The sequence below is a fragment of the Dromiciops gliroides genome, chromosome 4 (assembly GCF_019393635.1).
Source record: "Dromiciops gliroides isolate mDroGli1 chromosome 4, mDroGli1.pri, whole genome shotgun sequence".
NCBI classification, from domain to species: Eukaryota; Metazoa; Chordata; class Mammalia; order Microbiotheria; family Microbiotheriidae; genus Dromiciops; species Dromiciops gliroides.
The window spans coordinates 409,546,638-409,565,636 of NC_057864.1; positions in this window are offsets into that span (position 1 = coordinate 409,546,638).

The following is an 18,999-nucleotide window of genomic DNA, read 5'->3' on the forward strand; positions in this document are numbered from 1 at the left end:
GAAGTTTAACCGATGTAAATCAGTTGCCATATAAGGAGAACCATGATAGTCTAAAATGCACTTGAGTCTTGACTTACCAGGAAATCATCCATCAGCAAGCACTTATTAAATACACTTACAGTCTCCAATTCTAAACTGGGAGAGCACTTTGTGGTATCCAAGCCTCGTGAGGTGTGATCAATTGCCTCAACCACTTGGAATAGACCATCCTGTTGTACCTAGCTGAAATACCTTTGATTGATTCAAGATGGGGCCCAGGACTTGTTCACAACAAGCTAATTGAGTGATTGATTGAGTCAGCACAGATGTATTCGAACTGAACAAAAAGTAATTATTTTTAAGTGGGGGTAGAGTAATGAATGGACCCTTGACATGGGTATCCCTATAACAGAGTAGATTCAAGGTAATCTTGTGGAGAAGATGATGCTGGTGGAATCAGTCACTTTAGTAGTGGTACTTGAGTTAAGTCCGGAAGCAGAACAAGATTCCCAAAAAGGCAGCTGAAAAGGAAAGGTCTTTGCAGGTATAGGCAACAGCTGGTGCAAAGTAAAGACATAAGCAATGGAGTTAGCCTGTGAGGAGCAGCAATAAAACAAGTGCAAGGAGAGGAATAATGTATAATAGGGCTAGAAAGGTAAAATAGGGCAGGGTGTGAAGAGTCTTAAATGCCAAAGCAAAATTTATATGTGATGCTAGTAATAGGAAGTCATTGTAGTTTAGTGATAAAGGGAGTGACATGGGTCAAAAAGACAGCAACCTCCAAAGAATCGAAAATGAATTATCACATGGAGGGTAACATAAAGGCACCGGGGTGGGGGTGGGGTGTCAGCTATCTACAATATATACCATTTAGATGACACAGTGGAGCCTGGAGTCAGGAAGACTCTAGCTTTGTGACCCTGGGCAAGTGACTTAACCCTGTCTGCCTCAGCTCTTCATCTGTAAAATGAGCTGGAGAAGGAAATGGCAAACCATTCCAGTATCTTTCTGAGAAAACCCCAATAGGGTCATGAAGAGTGGCATATATAACAAAAACAACTGAAACAATAACATTAAAAAAACATTCAAGGGGCAGCTAGGATGGCGCAGTGGATAGAGCACTGGCCCTGGAGTCAGGAGGACCTGAGTTCAAATCTGGCCTCAGACACTTAACACTTACTAGGCTGGTGTACCCTGGGCAAGTCACTTAACCCCAATTGCCCTCACTAAAAAAAAAAAAAAGAAGAAGAAGAAAAAAAAACAGTCATGAAGAAAAGTTGTCAGAAAGGGAAATGTATGATCAAAAAAAAAAAAAAAAAGATTGCCTAGTCACATGGCCTGAGTTCTCCAGTCGTAATTTCATTATGGCAGGAGGTAAGCAAAAAAGGCCTCCAGAACGTTGGGTAGATCCTCTGTGACAAACTTGGACAAGAGTTACATAGCAGCCATAAATGGTCATAATCTGTATCACTGGAGAGAACATTCAAATACTTAAGATTGTAGATTCATTTGAGCATTTTGAGGCATACTGTAAACAATAAAAACAACTGAGTAATTTGATATCTTAAATGGTGGGGACAAGGTGGGGAGGACAACATTAACCAAATGTTTGCATTTTTTTTAAAAAAGGAGTGGAATTGATCTAATTCACAATATCTCATCAGCATTCAGGTTTAAATTGACATCATCCCAAGCATGAAATACTTCATTTCATATCATTTCATTACTTTACTTGAAGAAGTTTTAAAAAAGGAAAAAGGGGGGGGGGTGACAGCTAGGTGTAGCATGGATAGGAGCACCGCCCTGCAGTCAGGAGTACCTGAGTTCAAATCCGGCCTCAGACACTTGACACTTACTAGCTGTGTGACCCTGGGCAAATCACTTAAACCCCAATTGCCTCACTAAAAAAAAAAAAAAAAAAAAAAAGGAAAAGCCATCCATAATTATGCTAATATAAATTGGACCACTGCTATAGGTATGAAGTTCTTTTCCTATTTTTGAAATAAATATTTTCATTTTAAAATTTGTTTTCAAAACCTTTAAAAATGCTGTGTGAGCCAGTTTTCTTTGTATTAGAAATCATTTAGTAATAATAAATTATTCCTTTACAGACTTTGTCAAGACATAAAAACATTTAAGACAGCAAAATTTGCTAAATGACCAAAATATTGACTTCGAAGCCAAACTGCAAAGAAATGGGTTTTTAAAATGAAGTCAGAGAGATACTGTTGCATATATTTTGAGGAATACCATCGTGATTTCTGTATTATACTTACAGTTTTTCCTGTGAGTTTTTTTTCAGTGGTGAGTTAAAACAAGAAAATACATTTTGTACCCTGCTGCAGGTTGTTTTTTCTAGTCATTTTATTATTTAAGATAGAGAAGAGAAAAGGTAGAGTCTGATCTTGGAATCTTTTTAAAAATTAATTCAAAGATAATGTATAAGGCACCTGGCCAACAATAATTCTTTCATTTGTTTTTATTATGCTTTTATGGACACTATATTTCTCTAAAACAAACAGCTTGATGCTCTCGCCATGTAAGGTTGAGCAACCTACTCTTGGGCACTGAACAAATTTTCAAATCCTCATGGTTAGGTGGGGAAAAGATAAAAAGGAAAATATCGCTAGACAGGACAAAGATCACAAGCTCGCTGTGAGCCAAACAATATGTTTTAAAAGCGAAAAAACTTAATCCTGACTTGGGCTGTATTAACAGAGATATTTTGTTGTTGGTTCAGTCATTCAGTCATGTCAGACTCTTTGTGACCCCATTTGGGGATTTCTTGGCAAAGATACTGAGTAATTTCCCATTTCCTTCTCCAGCTCATTCTACATATGAGGAAACTTAGCAGATAAGGGTGAAGGGACTTGCCAGGGTTCACACAGCTAGTGTTTGAGGTCAGATGTTTTAACTTGGAAAGATGAGTCTTCCTGACTCCTATTCAGTGTGATTCTGGAATTAAGAAGGTAATAGTCCTGTTGTATTCTGCCTGGTAGATCACATCTAGAGCATTGTGTTTATTTCTGCATGCCACATTTTAGGAGGCACATTGACAAACTGGAGAGTGTCCAGAGTAGAGCAAACAAGGTTATGAAGAGTCCTCAAGTTCATGTCATATAGGGATTGAAAGAAATGGGGACGATGTCCTCATGAAGAAAAGAGGAGGGACAGCTAGGTGGCGAAGTGGATAGAGCACCGGCCCTGGATTCAGGAGGACCTGAGTTCAAATCTGGCCTCAGACACTTTACACACTTACTAGCTGTGTGACCCTGGGCAAGTCACTTAACCCCATTGCCTCACAAAAAAAAAAACAAAACAAAACAGAAAAGAGGGGTGAGTGGAGAAGGGATATGAGAGCCATCTGCAAGTAAAGGCCTATAATATAGACAGAGATGAGACATATGATGTATGGATGGAAGTAGCAAAGAGATTAATTTAGGACTTATCTTAAAGAAATTTTTTTAAAATAATTATCACAAAGTGTCACAGGATACAGGCAAGAAGAGGACAGGGGTCAGTAAGTAGTTGACAGATTGTCACATTGAAGATCATCTCTATTTGGTAGATCCCCTCATTTTTCAGATAAAGTAACTGAAGGGGAGAGGGGAAGTAATTTACCATGGATCAGACAGAATAAATGAGAAAGCTAGGAACTAGCCAATGAAACTAGGGTGCTGAACTGGAAGAAAGCCCTTCCTGCCTCCAAGGCTTCCCAAAGTTTCTCCTGTTGCAGCAGCCTAAGGCTGGACTGTGGTTGGTTTAAGCTTGGATGGACGGGAGAATCAGAGTCCCTGCAAGTGTTTTTCCTCCCCATCCCCATCCCTGATCTTTCTTCGTTTACTGAGGAAAATTAACCCCATCCCCCTCCCAGGTGAGTTTACATGCTGAATGAAGAACAAAAGCCTCTCTGACCTCAGATGCTCCTTCCCTGGCCTTAGGAAGGTCAAAGACATCTAAGTGATCCACTGTCCTCACTGCAAGACTTTTCTTTGCTCTCCAAAGAACAATCAACACATCCTGGCCATGGGCCAGCTGAACAAAGAATCATTTGTGACACCAGTTTGGATTAGGGTGTTCAATTAAATACTGACCTCTTGAGACCATTGGCAAGGTGGATTTTTCTAAAGAGAAAATAAATAAATCTTTAACAAATTCAAAAGTGTAATGCTTCAAAGCAGCAAACTGTGCCCATTGAGTTTTTATATCAATTTATCTTAGATTTTAAAATTACTCAGAGCATACCTTAGTAGCAAAGCAAGAGAATGGAAAATGAGTTTGACATTCGAAATGCAGAGTGTTAAAGGGAAGAAATGGGATGGCTTAAATCTTGGCATGGGCAAACAATTTAACCTCTCAGTTCTCCATTTTCTTATCTAGGAAATGAAGGGGTTAGTCAAGACCAGAGGTTTTGACCACATGCCAGCTTGACACTCAATTCATAACACTCATGAGTGGGAGTGACATGAACCGGATTAAAATCCAATAAAATAAACAAAAATACAACAAACATTTTTGTTGTTGTTCAGTTTGTGTCCAACTCTTTGTAACCCCATTTGAGTTTTCTTGGCAAAGATATTGAAGTAGCTTGCCGTTTCCTTCTCCAGCTCATTTATAGATGAGGAAACTGAGGCAAAACAGGGTTAAGTGACTTGCCTGGAGTCACATAGCCAGTAAGTGTTTGAGATTAGATTTGGGCTCATGAGGAAGAGTCCAGGTGCCCACCTAGCTGCCCACAATAAAACATAGGAAATGTTTTTATTTATTAATTTTTATAAATGTACCAAAACAGGCCAAGCTGGTGCCAGGGTTTTTTTTTTTCTTTCTCTTGGGTGAAAAGCAAGCCAGTAGCCATTGATATCTGATAAGAGGAAATGAACACTGTTGAGCCATACTGTGCCCACCCCATTGTTTTCTCTCAAACGTTTTCGGCAAACCTTCTTAAGGGGTAAACTGAGGACAGTAACCAGGGAGCAGCTCTGATCCAGTAGGTGGAAAAATGAAGTACTGGGAAAATGTAGCCTGCCCATTTCTAAGGGTAGGGCAGGCCAAGAGACAGTAGAATGTTTTCTTTCTCTTCACACCATACACCATACAGGCAACCGTGCAAGACAGTATAGAAGGTCACTTAGGAAAAGCACTTTGTAAACTTTAAAGCAATTTATAAAAATCAATGTCAGTTATTGTTATCATCTTGCTGTTGTCCATTACAGTCCTAAAAATTCATGGGACTAGGTTCTGGGACCCCTTGGACACTTCAACATGTAAATATTTTAAAAATATTCAGAGAATGGATGAAATGAATATGGATAAAATTATTGAGGTAGACTCTACTTCTGCATATTCCAGGACACAGGCAACACTTTTTCCTTTCAGGGCACAATTCCACCTTCCAAAGAATACAGAGGTGTACTCCATAGTAACACATTGTAATTCAGGTCATTTAAAAAGTCTCCTGTGAGGGCAGTACACAAAACAAACCATAGTCAATAGTCATTATTTAGCTGTTGAAGAGAACTTGAAGGTTGACATATGACTTGCCAGAGATACTAATCACTTTAAAATTTGTCTTAACTATTGAATTGCTTCACGGCTGAAAAAATATTGACAAAATATAATAGAGGAACAATGATGTTTTTAACATGTAAGGCACTTTCAGTAATGCTTATTTCCTGACTGACAAATCAAGCAATAAACATTTATTAAGCACCTACTGTGTGTCGGACACTAAGCTAAGTGCTAGGCACTTGGATAGCCCTACCATAGTCCCCTATCTGGTATGTATCATTAATGATCATCAAATCACACATTTACATAGTTGTGTTATATAGTAGTGACATGACATAATGGGTAGAGAAGACTGGCATTAGAGTCAGTATGACCTGGTTTCAAGTCCTGACGCATACTGGCTGTGTAACCCTGCACAAGTCACTTATCCTCATAGCACCCCTTGACAACTAAGACTGACTTGCAGGCAGTGATGATCTGCATTGATAGAGGAAGCTTCTCCACTTCTTCTTTACCCTAATGAAATCACATCTTTGGACAACCACAACAAAATTGCAAGGAAATAGTACAAGTATCATATGCATTTTATAGATGAGGAAACTGAGGTAGAGGGAAGTGACTTGTCTGTGGCCATGCTGCAAAAAAAAAAAAAAAGTGTCCAAACTGGAGCTCAAACTTCTTCTACCAAGATCCTTTTAACTATACTTCAGTCATTTTTTTTTTGGTGAGGCAATTGGGGTTAAGTGACTTGCCCAGGGTCACACAGCTAGTGTTAAGTATCTGAGGCCGGATTTGAACTCAGGTACTCCTGACTCCAGGGCCAGTGCTCTATCCACTGCGCCACCTAGCTGCCCCTCAGTCATGTTTTTTTAAGTCCTGTCTTACCCTTGATGACTCCATTTGGGGTTCTCTTGGCAAAGATACTAGAGTGATTTGCATTTCCTTCTGCAGCTCATTTTACAGATGAGGAAACTGAGGCAAACAGGTGTAAAGTGACTTGCCTAAGGTTACATAGCTAGTAGGTATCTGAGGTCAGATTTGAATTCAGGTCCTTCTGACTATCCACTGTGCCACTATGTTAATAAATAATGAGTACCTTGAAAGGCAATTTTTGGCATAATATACAAGTTCACGAAGAAGGTAGAATGATAATCCTTAAGGCTTACAAATACTTTCCCCATAACTATTATGTACAGACTATAAGCACAATTATCCCTATTTTATAGATGAAGAAATTGAGGCTCAAAGAGGCTCATGGTCATTTAGCTAGCAGATGTCAGAACTGATACTCAAACTTATGCCTCATAATTCCACCTTCAATACTTTTTCCACTGTACCTAATTAATCTAATTATGGTAAGCATCTCAAGATAGTGTATGGAGGGCTCGATTTGGCATCAAGAATATAGGTTTAAATCTTGCCTCAGGCACTTACTAGCTTTGTCATCCTGGGTAAGCCATTTAAACCCTATCAGACTCAGTTTCCTGACCTGTGATATGGGGATAATAAAAGCACCCCCTTCACAGAGTTGTTGAGAGGATCAAATGATATAATATATGCAAAATGCTTCAAAAACCTTAAAAGGAGATATAAATGTTAACTATTAAGTATTACCCTTAATAAATAATAATTATTAATAATTACCCCATAATTAAGTTCTAACAGTGGGAAAGTTCATTTTACTCAGTACTTACGTAGGCTTATTGCTATCAGTGTTAAAATGTAATGGGCTATATTGTAGTTTTTTTTGCTTTAAGGAACTGTGATGTTATTTTAACAGAGGCAGTGTGATTGGAAAGAACGCTGAATGCATACAATCATGAGGATTGGGTCCAAATGCTAATTTATTGTCTTACTTTAAGAGATTATTTGCCCACTTTGAGGCCTTTTTTTTTTCAATTTCCAGAGCAGGAATAGTTATACTTGTATTATGCATATCATAGGATAGCTGTGAGGAAAGTATTTTATAATCCTATAGTAGGATTGTTGTTAAACATATTCATACTCTCTTATCTGACATGGATTTTAAACTCCATTCATACTTACCAAGAAAAATTCTGGAAATGGATTAATCTAAACTTAGTCAGGCAGGCCTTCCTATGGACATAGAATCTTTTGTTAGGCTTATAACGGAGCCTTTCTAGCTTTGTAAGCCCTCCCAGAGCTTGTGGAAGGAAATCATTCTTGGAACTATGGTTAGGGAGAGATTTGTGAACCAAGCAAGACACAGCAGTGATCATAAAAGTTAAAACAGACAATTTCAATTACATAAAATTAAAAAGCTTTTACTCAAAGGCAAGGCAGCTCAAATAAAAAAAGAAATTATCCATTGGGGGGGAAATATCTACATCAAGTATGTCTGCTAAAATTCTGTCTAGCTTTTAGAGAGAAGCAACACCAACATAAGATAAAGCATCATTCCCCAGTAGGTAAGGAGTCAAAATATGAGAACAGTTTTCAAAAGAAGAATTTCAAATTATCAACAACTGTGAGGGGAAAAAATGCTTTTAAAACATGACTTATAAAAAATATAAATTAAAACAACTCTGAGATCTTACTTATTCCCATCAAATTGAAAAAGAACAAAAGATAATTTCAATGTTGAAGGGGTTGTGAGACGACAGGCACACTAATACATTACTGATGGGAAGGTTGATTGGTCCAACTGCTTTGGGAAAAAAAATAGAATTTTTCAAGAAAAGTTGGGGCAGCTAAATGGCGCAGTGGATAGAGCACCAGCCCTGGATTCAGGAGGACCTGAGTTCAAATACAACCTCAGACCCTTAACACCTACTAGCTGTGTGACCCTGGACAAGTCACTTAACCCTCATTGCCCTCAAAAAAAAGAAGAAAAAAGAAGTCACTAAGTGGTTCATAACTTTTGATCTAGCAATTCCTTTCCTGGGCAGACTGAAAGGTTCCCTTTTTGTAACAGCATTATTTGTGGTAGCAAAAATCTGGAAACAAAATAAGTCCTGCCAAATTGTGGCGTGGCTGGTCAAACTATGATATGCTAAAGAAATAATGAAGAGGCATCTTGCTAGTAGATTAAGAGCCAGCCTTGGAGTCAGGAAGACCTGGGTTCAAGCCCCACTTCTGACACATGAGGAATTCAAAGATACATGGGAAGGCTTATATGAACTTATACAAAAAGAGCAAACCCAGGAGAACAACAGTGACATTGACTAAGGCAATGTACGTAAAGGCCAGTTAAACTTAGATTGATCAATCTTTGTCCCAAAGAAGCCATCTCTCTTCTCTGTGGAGAAGTAGGAGACAAGTAAAGATTGTTGCATGCACTGTCAAATACCAGTGCTTGATTTTGCTTAACTGTTTGACTTATATTTTAATAAAAGAGGGTGCAATTAGGAAAGGGAGTATGCTATACTGGGAAATGATCGTAATATAAAAACAAAAGAAGTCAATGAAACATTTTTAATGTCATGCAAGAAGTGACATATTTGGAACACAAATCCCATTCTTCTGACACCAAGTCCAGTAGTCTTTCCTCTATACTACATTAATCATTATGATTCCTCAACTTATCCTTTCCCATTGCTTTCCCCATTCTTCTCCTCTCCCATTTCCCAGATTCCAGAAAAGTATGGAATTTGGTTTTAATTGTTTCATTTTTTTGTTTGTTTTTGCAGGGCAATGAGGGTTAAGTGACTTGCCCAGGGTCACACAGCTAGTAAGTATCAAGTGTCTGCAGTGAGATTTGAACTCGGGTCCTCCTGAATCCAGGGCCTATGCTTTATCCACTGTTAATTGTTTCATTTTAACAAACAGATGAATAAATGCAATCAGTTATGGAACTCATCCCCTCCTGTATGTGCTCAAAGATCAAGCTCCCTTTCTATGCATAATGATACTAAGTGCAAATGAATCGAGTCACAGAAAAGTGATTGTTTCTGAAATCTTTACCTCAATTGTTCAGCTCTTCAGTATAATGTTCTCAGTGTTCTCATTCATCTGGCAGGGTCACATGATTAGAAACCCCATCTGCTACTTTAAAGGATGGTAAAGGAAAGCACCCAGTTATGGTTTTCAGCAGAACACTTGGGATCATAAGATCATAGGTTTAAAGCCAGAGGCCATTCAGACCAACCCATCTGTGCTTAGTTTCCTTCTTCTTAGGAGTATAGATTTGGAGATGAAAGAAATCTTAGAGCTTGACTTGTCTAACTACCTCTTTTTTTTTCTTTTTTGGTGAGGCAATTGGGGTTAAGTGACTTGCCCGGGGTCACACAGCTAGTAAGTGTCAAGTGTCTGAGGGCAGACTTGAATTCAGGTCCTCCTGAATCCAGGGCTGGTGCTCTATCCACTGTGCCACCTAGCTGCTCCCCCCCAACCACTTCATTTTACAGATGAGGAAAATGAATCCCAGAGAGGGAACCTGACTTGCTAAAGATTGCTCTCTGTCTCCTTTATTGATTTATCATGCTCTTCCTGAATCCTTCAGATGAGTGATTCCCCAAGGTTCTGTCCTTGGTCCTCCTCCATTTTCTTTCTATATTCTTCCTTGGTAATATAATTCATTCTCATGATTTCAACAACTTTCTCGATACAGATGACTCATAGATCTATAACCTCAGCCTTAACCTCTTTTCTGAGTTCTGTGCCCACAGTTTCAATTGCCTCTAGGACAAGTTCTTCTGAATGAGCCATTGTTACCTTAGAGTCTTCATGTCTAAAACCAAGTTCATCTTCAATTTCATTATTTCTTTCTGAGGCACCACTTCTACCCAGTTTCTTGTGTTTGAAGGTTTAATGCTATTATTGACTCATTCCTCTCCATCACCTCTCACATCTAACCTCTCACCATTTTTTATTGATCCTACTTCCATTAAATATCTTACTGCTACTACCTTAATACAAATAGGTCCTAATTACTACCAGCCTAGAGTATTTCAATAATAATAGCTAGCATTTATGTGGTGCCTACTATATGCCAATCACTATGCTATAAACATTTTACAAATATTATCTCATAATGGCAGTTTTCTGATGAAGAAACCAAAGCTATCTATTCCCATATGAAAAAATGCTCTAAATCGCTAATGATTAGAGAGATGCAAATTAAAACAACTCTGAGGTACCACCTGACACCTATCAGATTGGCTAAAATTACAAAAGAAGAAAATAATAAATGTTGGAGATGCTGTGGAAAAATTGGAACACTAATGCATTGTTGGTGGAGCTATGAACTGATCTAATCATTCTGGAGAGCAATTTGGAATTATGCCCAAAGGGCGATAAAGCTGGGCATACCCTTTGACCCAGGAATACCACTTTTGGGTCTTTTGCCCAAAGAGATCATGAAAAGGGGAGAGGGACCCACATGTACAAAAATATTTATAGCTGCTCTTTATGTGGTGGCAAGGAATTGGAAGTTGAGGGGATGCCCATCAATTGGGGAATGGCTGGACAAGTTGTGGTATATGAATACAATGGAATACTATTGTGCCGTAAGAAACGATGATCAGGAGGAGTTCAGAGAAAGATGGAGGGTCTTGTGTGGGCTGATGATGAATGAGAAGAGCAGAACCAGAAGAACATTGTACACAGTAACATCAACATTGAGTGATGATCTACTTTGATGGACTATATTCTTCTCACCAATGCAATGGTACAGAAGAGTTCCAGGGAACTTGTGATAGAAGAGGATCTCCAAATCCAGGAAAAAAAAAGAACTGCGGAGTATAGATGCTAAATGAACCATACTATTTCTTTTGGTTTTGGTGCTGTTGTTTTTCTATTTTGAGGTTTTTCGTCATTGCTCTGATTTTTCTTTTATAACATGACTAATGCAGAAATATGTTTAATGTTATTATGTGTGTGTGTATATATATATGTATATATATGTATGTGTATATATATATATATATATATATCAGATTACCTACTGTCTAGGGAGGGGGGGGAGGGAGGGGGGGAGGGAGGGAGAAAAATCTGAAATTGGAAACTTGTATAAACAAAAGTTGAGAACTATCTTTACATGTAGCGGGGGGGGGGGAAATAAAATACTTTATTAAGTAAAAAAAAATATTATCTCATTTGATTCTCACAACAACCCTGGCAAGTCACTTAACCCCAATTGCTTCACGTAATAATAAAAAAATAATAATAATTTTTAAAAGGTGAAAGGAGTGATAACTTGGAGGCATAGAGCCACTATTTCCTGTAGAGGCTGGCCCTAGTTGTAGAGGTATAAATATGGGAAGGGCAAATGTTAGACTTCTGTCCTCCTCCCTCCTTATAACTGTATACAACTCTCCATGTCTTGGTACAGTGCTCCCAAGGGTGCTTCCAAATGCTCTTCTGCTGTTGGGCTCAGACAGGTCGCCTTATTCCACAGGGTCTTATCTGGCATGGGTGGCCTATGAGTGGCTCTCCATGACACCATCCTTCAAAATTTCTCTGCCTCTATTTAGGAGAGTAAATAAATAAATAAGCTGGTCAACCCTGATTTAGACCCTACTAATTTTATGTTTATTCCAATGGTTTAAATCCAAATTCTGGACTCCCATAACTCCTAACCTCTCATTTGAGTCCTCCAATTATCCTGAGAAGTAGTTATGTGTATACCTCAACATCATCCTAGGGAGACATTGGAAGGTTGAACTATCCACAGATCCTGAGGTCATCTATTTCTTCCTAGGTTCCTAGTGATCTAGACAGTCGAATTAGAAGGATAGTGGGTGTATTTTCATTAATAATGGCAACTACTTGTTAAAAAAAAAACAAACCAACAACTTTGTGTGCACAAAGGCATGGTGTTAATACCTACATGGGACATGTCTAAGACCATGTCTTATGGTCATATATTTTATAGCTAACAGTGTTAGGCAAGGTTGCTAAACATATTGTCTACTGATCAGTGCCTCTCTACCTAATTTTTTTGCCAAACTGAATTGTAGATTCCAACATGTTCTTTCATATTGATGGAAAGTTTCCAGCTCACCAGAGTGATAAGTGCTAGCCAAAACAGCTTGCATGCCCAGACTCTGTCTTCACAATCGCCAGCAATGTCTTCTCTCATCTCCCCATTTCTGTCATCTGTCTGACATCCCCTCACATTGATCACCTTGGACAAGCACTAGTGTGCCCAGCACAGTACTCTGAGACACAAAGAAAGCAACTAAATGAATGAATGAATGTGTAAGGAAAGTTCAAAGCCACAAAATACCTCTGAATGCTAAGAACAGACCTAGACAAGGGAAAGGAAATGATTTTGCAAATGATTTGAGCAAAAAAAACTGTTAGAATTAAGAAATTTGGGGATTCAGGACCCTGAAAGACCTTGGCAGTTGGTTAGAAGTTGTTGTTTTCAGTTGTATTTGATTCTTCATGACCCCATTTGGAGTTTTCTTGGCAAAGATACTGGAATGGTTTGTCATGTCCTTCTCCAGTTTATTTTACAAATGAAGAAACTGAGGCAAACAGGGTTAAGGGACTTGCCCAGGACCATACAACTGTAAGTGTCTGAGTCTGGATTTGAACTCAAGTCTTCTTGACTCCAGGCCCAGCATTCTATCTACTGTATCACCCTTAGACTTGGACTTTCTGACACTGTGTCATAGAGCAACCACTGACATAGCCCTTGGTGATCAGGAAATACAAATGAAAAAGGTAAATTTAGCTGGAAGGCATGAGTTAGCTGAAGTGTCTTGGGTTCTGGTTTTCAAAGACCCTGGCTTGGGGAGAGAAACCACCTTGTATGGAGGAAATGCTCATTCTACCCAAGGTTCTGACAGATAGACCATCTTATGGGGGAGAAAGACATCAAGAGGCTTCTTTCCTCCTTCATACTGTGAGAATATTTTAAATGACTAGCTGGGCCTAATTTTGGGGGGACTAAACTGGGGATGACTAATCTGAGGACTTTTGACTGTTTGGCTATCTGACTGCTATTAATTTAATGTGGGCCGTTTATAAAGTTCCACCACACTGCTCCCAAATCGATAAACTAAAGATTAAGAAGGCTCTTAACTAAATAATCAAAGCAGAGTTTATTTATGAGATACTATTTAAATTTAAGAATACAGGGAAATAAAATGTACAACCTGACTGCTTTCCTGTCTCTTTCCCACCTGCTGTGCTTTGAAGTTTTTTAATACAATAAGGGCCTTAGCTGCCTCTCGCCTCAGGGTATTTTCACTTGCTCAGCTACTTTCACTAACTCCGCCTGTACCCTTTCACTTTGTAAATCCCCCTGCTTCTAACTTTCCTCTCCTTACTTCCACCGCTGCACCCCTGTGTTTTTCTCTCACCGACCTTCTGTCCGTCTGCTCCGTCGGTCTGCCCTTCGGCCTCTCTTTTCCCTGCTCCTAGTCCTTCTCGTCTTCTCCTGTGTCCTTGTAGCCCTATCTCTGGTCTGCCACACTCCAACCTTTCCAATCTCGTCAGCCACCACTTGACCTCTTCTCTGCCTCGTCTCATCCCTCTGAACTTCTCAGCCTCTCTCATCCCTCCTTATCCACCCCACTGAGTCTAACCCCCAGGTCTATGTATACCTTTTCTTCTTTCCACTCAAATCTCGGGGCTTCTTGTGCCCCCACAGACCAAGCTAATCTGCCAGTCAGGGCTGCGGCTGGTGCTGGGGAGTGCGCTTGAACCTCACATGCTACACGAGAGCCCAGTCTGGACAAGCTCAGGATCTCTCAGATACCTCCGCTCAGGGCAGAGGGAGCTGGGGTTTTTTTCTCCCCAACTGTCTGACCTGGCATCTTGTAGAGCCCATGGAGCTTTTGGGCTCAGCTGAAGCAGGGGGGGGGGGGCACCAGCATCTTCCACCCAGAAGAGACCCTGAGTGCCTGAGGCTTTCTGATCTCAGCCTAAAGGTAGGGTCCCCAAATCAAAATAAATTTCCACAATACTCTGATGACTGAATGTGTTAGGACTTTTGTCTTTTCCTAAAAAAAAAAGTGGAAAAAACAAAACCTCAGGCTTTAAAATAAAGAGCAATGGGGGGCAGCTAGGTGGTGCAGTGGATAAAGCACCAGCCCTGGGTTCAGGAGGACCTGAGTTCAAATCTGACTTCATACACTTGACACTTACTAGCTATGTGACCATGGGCAAGTCACTTAACCCTCATTGCTCTGAAAACAAACAGACAGACGAATGAATGAATGAATGAATGAATGAATGAATGAATGAATGAATGAATGAATGAAAATAAAGAGCAATAGCAGACTCCATTCTTCTCATCAAGAAAAGATAAACTAAGGATGCTGCTAAGCCAGAAGCAAAGAAGAGCTCTACAACCTCATTCTATTGGCGTGGGGAAAGGGAACCTGCCAGCAGCCAGCAGGGACCATTGAGACCAATGGTTTTTCAGCCAAGTGAGATGACTCATATACATGACACTCCATGCTCATATGAAAGTTCCATGAGAGCAGAAACAATTAATGACTTCTCTCTTTGCATCTCCTCTGGAGCAAACCTTCTTAAACTGTGGATTGGGACCCCATATGGGGTCACATAGCTGAATATGGGGTCGCAAAAGAATTTGGCAGTAAATATTTGATTTATTTACCTAATTTATATGCCTGTATACCCATGGTTGTGCAAAAATTTCTCAGGTGAAAAGAAGTTGTGAGGGGGCAGCTAGGTGGTACAGTGTATAAAGCACCAGCCCTGGATTCAGGAGGACCTGAGTTCGAATCCGGCCTCGGATACTTGACATTTACTAGCTGTGTGACCCTGGGCAAGCCACTTAACCCTCATTGCCCTGGAAAGGAAGGAAGGAAGGAAGGAAGGAAGGAAGGAAGGAAGGAAGGAAGGAAGGAAGGAAGGAAGGAAGGAAGGAAGGAAGGAAGGAAGGAAGGAAGGAAGGAAGGAAGAAGGAAAGAAAGAAAAGGGGTTGTGAATGGAAATAGTTCAAGAAGCCCTGCTCTACAGTCTTCTGTAATAAATGTTTATTGAAGTCAATGTTAAAGCAATGTTAAATGTTAACAATGAAAGACAGGAACTCAAAGTTTATGCTACCAATAACAACATTTTTATAGCACTTTAAGGCTCATAAAGCACTTTTTATTCAACTACCCTTTGAAGTGAACAGTGAAAGTATCATCCCCATCTTACAAACAGAGAAATTGAGGCTCAAAGAAAGTAGAATAACTTATCCAAGGTCACACAACATTAGCAAGTGGCTGAATTGAGACTTACTCCCCATTCCTTTACATTATATAATGTTGCCTTAGAATGAAATGGGACTGAAACAGAATGAAAAAAAAACAATCAGAACAGAATTTAAAAAGTAAAAAAGTATTTGGTAAAAGGTCTTAATCTGTGACCATGACAACTATATGTTTTCATTCACTTAAGCAAATTCATATTCAGAATTTATATTGGGCAGAACATCATCAGAGATAAAAGTTTAGATAGGACTCCATCCATCCTCTCAAGCAGTCTATGATCTGGGAATAGAGACAAAAGAAAGAATATGTCTAATTATTTAAAAATAAATAAATTATAACAAGCAAATGAGAGAGGTAGTTGTTGTTTAGTGTTTGATTTGTGTCTGACTCCATGACCCCATTTGGGGTTTTCTTGGCAGAGATACCTGGAGTGGTTTGCCATTTCCTTCTCCAGTTCATGTGACAGATGTGGAAACTGAGGCAAACAAGGTAAAGTGACTTGCCCAGGGTCACACAGTTAGAAAGTGTCTGAAGGGGAATTTGAACTCGGGTCTTCATGATTCCAGGTCTGGTGCTCTATGTGCCACCTAGGTACAGATAACAAAAAGGAAAACATGACCCAAATATAAGGGAGAACTAAGGGAAATGAAAAGTAGGAAGGGAAGAAGAATGTAGATAACAAACAGCACAAAAAAGACCAATGAAAGCCACAGGAATTCTAAATTATTAGTTAATAGTATATAGTGGGGGGGGGACTTCACATTCTGAGATGTGAGCAAAAGGAGGATCAGTACAACACACTGACCAACAAAAAAAAAAAGACTCCCAATAATCACAAAGATAGTAAAAGAGGCAAACTAAAGAGAGTACTAGCAAAGGGGGTGTTGGGATGGGGAATAAATCAAGGGAATAATTGAGAAAAAAGCAGAAACATAGGCATCATACAGCTTAAAATAGAAAAAAGATAAAGCAAAAATCAGTACAAGGTTCCTGACATGCATGATAAGTCATAAGATAACACAGGAGTTGGGGGCAGCTAGGTGGCGCAGTGGATAAAGTACCGGCCCTGGATTCAGGAGGACCTGAGTTCAAATCTGGCCTCAGACACTTGATACTTACTAGCTGTGTGACCCTGCACAAGTCACTTAAGCCCCATTGCCCTGCAAAAAAAAAAAAAAAAAAAAAAAAAGGTAAAACAGGAGCATAGAACAAGTATCATCTAGCCCAAGCCTTGCATTTTCTACAGAAGAAAACTATGCCCAAGAGAGTTGAACTTACTTGCTTGAAGTCACATAGATAAGGAAGCAGCAACCTAGATTTGATCCTAGATTCAAGATCCAGTTCACTTCAATTTTAGACCATAGGAGGCTTTTGTAGATCATTATCACTGTCTTCTCACCTATGTGTCCTTAATAAATTACTTTACATCTCTCAAACAAACTACATCTCAGACTAGTGGTCAGTCTTTGTACCTGTGGTTCATGATCTTCTAAAACTTGAGTTACAAAGGACATATCTGATCCTGGGGACTGATCCAAAAAGGTAACTGTTTCTTACAATGTTTTTTTTTTTTTAAAGTGAGGCAATTGGGGTTAAGTGACTTGACCAGGGTCACACAGCTAGTAAGTGTCAAGTGTCTGAGGCTGGATTTGAACTCAGGTACTCCTGACTCCAGGGCCGGTGTTCTATCCACTATGCCATCTAGCTGCCCCTAAGGTAACTGTTTCTATGAGAACCATTGCCTACATATCAAGTTTGCTCCAGGAAAATCTCCAAAGATGGCTTTTTATAGATTCTCCTAAACGTGAGAAACAGAGTACCCAGTTCCCTTATTATTCAAGGTAGCAAGATCTTTGTTTCTGGTTCTAAAATTCCAAACTCTATTTTCTCATCCTGGAACTTCCTTCAATGGCTGAAAACATCCAAACCCTCCGGCAGTGTTCTCAACATGGGACATCCCTAGATAAGGGCCCACCCTCTTCTTCCATTGGTTAATTCCTTTTAGAACCTCTATGTGGGGGCAGCTAGGTGGTGCAGTGGATAGAGCACCGGCCCTGGAGTCAGGAGTACCTGAGTTCAAATCCGGCCTCAGACACTTAACACTTACTAGCTATGTGACCCTGGGCAAGTCACTTATCCCCAATTGCCTCACTAAAAAAAAAAAAAAAAAAAAAAGAACCTCTATGTGGTAAAGGGGAGAGGCCTGACTATCTTCATTCTTTGGTTCTCTTCTCTGCCTCGTTCCTAGCTTCCTGACTTCAAAACCCTTCATGAAACCTTCATCTTTTCTTCCCATCCTTTTCATGTATTTGTCCCCATTAGAATGTAAGCTCCTTGGGGCAGCTAGGTGGTGCAGTGGATAAAGCACTGGCCCTGGCTTCAGGAGGACCTGAGTTCAAAGCCAGCCTCAGACACAGACACTTGACACTTACTAGCTGTGTGACCCTGGGCAAGTCACTTAACCCCCATTGCCCTGCAAAAAAAAAGAAAAAAAAAGAATGTGAGCTCCTTGAGGACAGGGGCTCTTTTTTTGCTTATATTTTTATCCCAACACTTAAGACATAGAAACCATTTAATAGATGCTCATTTTCTTCCTCCTTTCCAGATGATCTAATATCAAGATGCCAGCCCTTAGTTTACCCCACAAAAATGCAAATATAGAAAACACATAAGGAACTCATAGTTCCCCTTAAACTCCCATTTGAAGGGAACTGAGATTTGGATTACCATTGAGATAATCCTTTGACATTTGAGGAGATCCCTAGCTTTCCAAGGTCCTACAAAGTCTACCTCCAAATTTATAGTATCCTCAGTGGTTTGGACTGCCCCTAGAAGGCAAACACCTTGAGGCTGCTGGATAAACAAGCCTTTTCCCCATCAGAACTACACTTCTCGAACCAGGAGAACATTGTACACAGTATCAACAACATTGTGTGTTGATCAACTGACTTGACTCTTCTCAGCAATACAATGGTCCAAGATAATTCCAAAGGACTCATGATGGAAAATGCTCTCCAAATCCAGAAAAAAAAAGAACTGTGTGATCTAAATGCAGATTGAGCCATACTGTTTCTACTTTTTTGTTTTTCTTTTTTTGAGGTTTTTCCCTTTTGTTCTGATTCTTCTTCCACAGCATGACTAATGCAGATATATGTTTAATGTGATTGCACATATATAACCTATATCAGATTGCTTGCTATCTTGGGGAGGGGGAAGGGAGGAAAATTTAGAACTAGAAATCTTATAAAAACAAATGTTGAAAACTATCTCTACATGTAACTAGAAAATAATAAAATACTTTTATGACTAAAAAAAAAGAACTACACTGCTCAAGTCACTCACTGTAATACCAAGAGTTGCAAGGTGACAG